This window comes from Penaeus japonicus, unplaced genomic scaffold, assembly GCF_977035675.1.
Source record: "Penaeus japonicus unplaced genomic scaffold, GWHDUDI00000001_assembly GWHDUDI00000015, whole genome shotgun sequence".
In the NCBI taxonomy this organism is placed as follows: domain Eukaryota; kingdom Metazoa; phylum Arthropoda; class Malacostraca; order Decapoda; family Penaeidae; genus Penaeus; species Penaeus japonicus.
This window is the reverse complement of record NW_028234417.1, coordinates 4,357,162-4,359,661: the sequence shown is the minus strand read 5'-3', so window position 1 is coordinate 4,359,661 and position 2,500 is coordinate 4,357,162. Positions and strand designations below refer to the sequence as shown.

At 43.4% G+C, this 2,500-nt stretch overlaps 1 protein-coding gene across 1 annotated transcript in view; it reads right to left on the bottom strand.

The window, feature by feature from the left end:
- The window catches only part of LOC122256572 (uncharacterized), a 164,770-nt gene that overhangs the window by 62,536 nt on the left and 99,734 nt on the right, over positions 1-2,500 (bottom strand). The gene's annotated exons all lie outside the window — the stretch shown is intronic.

The window sequence follows — 2,500 nt, the reverse complement described above, 5'->3', positions numbered from 1 at the left end:
AACAACAGAAGACAAACAGCTGGGTCCATTTGATGTTGACAAAGCTATAAAGCTGGTAAGTACATACTAAACTTAAGTATTATGAACTCTGAAAATAGGCATTGCCTCGTCCCCCATATGTGCCTTAGGTGAATGTTAGTCTCCTCAGAGCCATCCAGATGCTGTAAATTTGGGTTAGTAATTTGAAAGGAAAGTTAATGCCGATCTTTTTTCCCTAAACAGCGGGAGTTTGTTCTTTAAAAAGTTTACAAGTAGGCAATGTTTTCTTTGTTTGTTGTTGTTGTTGTTGCGTCCTATTCTCATTGCTTAATTTATGAGTTTTCTTCATGAATGAAAATACTTATATCAATTGGATTAATATCAACAATGATGATAACAGTAACAATGTGATAATGATGATAATGACTATGAGAACAATGATTAAAACAATTAATCATGATAATAACAACGATAGAGATTAATAGCTTCAAGCAAAATAACATCAACAACCAAAGCAGTAACCAGAGAGAGAGAGAGAGAGAAAGAAAGAAAGAGAGAGAGAGAGAATCAGAGATATAAACCCGCGTATGTATATTTACAACAAGACAAACGGACAGGACAATAAAGGGGGGGGGAGACGGAGAGAACGGAAACTACGCCCAAGGAAGGAAAAGAGAAGCAGGCCAGGAGATGGATGGGCTTTTCCTTCCCGCCCTTTTGTTCGAGGCTTCATTTCCATTAACGCCACAGCTGCACACTACCCATTGTCACGCTCTAACTCCGTCGTGTTTATGAGCCTCTCCCAGACCTACGTTAGCTTGCACTCGACCGAGAGGAGGGTCCGAGGTCGGGCTGGAAGGGACGGAACCTCATAAACTATGAATGGAAAGGTTTAGTACATGTAGCGTGTGGGGTTGGGATAGTTGTGATAGGAGAGGCTAAATTTTTTGTGGAAAGTGGTAGTGTGGTGTGTGTGGGTTGTGTGGTGTGTGTTTGTGTGTTTAGGTGTGTGTGTGTGGTTGTGTGTGTGTGTGTGTGTGTGTGTGTGTGTGTGTGTGTGTGTGTGTGTGTGTGTGTGTGTGTGTGTGTGTGTGTGTGTGTGGTTAATAGGGTGTGGGTAGCATCGTAGTGGTAGTGGTAGTGGTAGTGGTGGTGGTAGATGGAGAGTGGGTTTTCGGAATTACTCGTGACTAATTTGTGAAGTGGAATGAATGGGGTAATGGGGCTGATTTGCATAGTACGAAAAGTGGTGCGTAAGGGTTTTTATTCATCCCCTAGTGTTTGTTTCGCTGGATATGGGTGTACCCTAGACTCAGAGTAAGGATATCTAGGCAAGTTTTTATTTTTTATTTTTTGTAGTATTTAGGAAAGATAAATTATGATGCTGAACGTGTTCAACAATTTGGTAAGAATTGGAATATACGAAATTCCCTCTTGGCGCTACAGAAAGGGGAAAAAAGGTCAAACCATTTTCCCCCGAAGTGACCTGATTTTCCACGAGCGAAAGAAACAAACTGCGCTGATAATCTGCCAAACAAAAAAATAAAATTGTCATGTCACTCTGTCTGGCGTGGACAGTCAAACTGCCTCCCTCTCTCTTCGTCTTCCATAACCACCTGCCTCCTCAGCCATCTGTCTCCCCAGCCATCTGTCTCCTCAGCCACCTGCCTCTCTTCTCCAAAGTGGCCTACCCATGACATGTCTCTCCAGCCACCTGCTTCCCTCAAACCCGAACTGCAGATACTCATCTCGGGAGCGAAGCGGGAAGGGGAGCCAAAAGGAGAAGGAGAGAGGGAGAAGGAGAAGGAGAAGAGGGAATGAAGTAGAGAGGGAGATAGGAGAAGAAGAGGAGTTAAGAAGAGGGGGAGAGGAAGAGACTGAATGAAGGATAGGGGGAGAAAAGAATAAAAGAAGAGAGGGACAAGAAGAGTGAAGGCAAGAGAGAATTAGAGAGGGAAATCGGGGAAGAAGAGGGGGAGAAGAAGAGAGAAAGAATGGGAGAGAATGAATGCAGGAGAGGGGGAGAAGAAAAGAGAAAGGGTAAGACGTGGAGTGGATGAGAGGCGAATAGTGAAAAAGGAAAAAAAAAGAGGGGTTAATAGCGGAAAAGAGGGGGAGAGGAGGAGAGAGAGAGAGGGAGTGAAAGAGAGGAAGAGGGGAACTAAAAGAAGCAAAACAAAAAAAGGGGGACATTAAGAAAAGAATAGAGAGAGAATAAAAAAAAAAGAGGAAGAGAAGAGAAAAGAAAAAAAAGAGAGAGAGAAGAGAAAAGAAAACAAAAAAGAAGAGAGAGAAGAAGAAAGAAGGTGACTAGCCACCAAAACCCAGTCGCACAACAGAACGAGCAGGACCCGAAAGCACGGCGACACTCAAGCGAATTGCCTCGAAACAAATTTCAAGGGAATCGAATAGCTCATAATTAATCGTATTCCATCTACCTAAACGGAGTCGCCATGAACACTTAGCCGATCGTATTAGCTTGGCGTTTATACGGCTTGACGTGTGTGTACCTAGCACACTG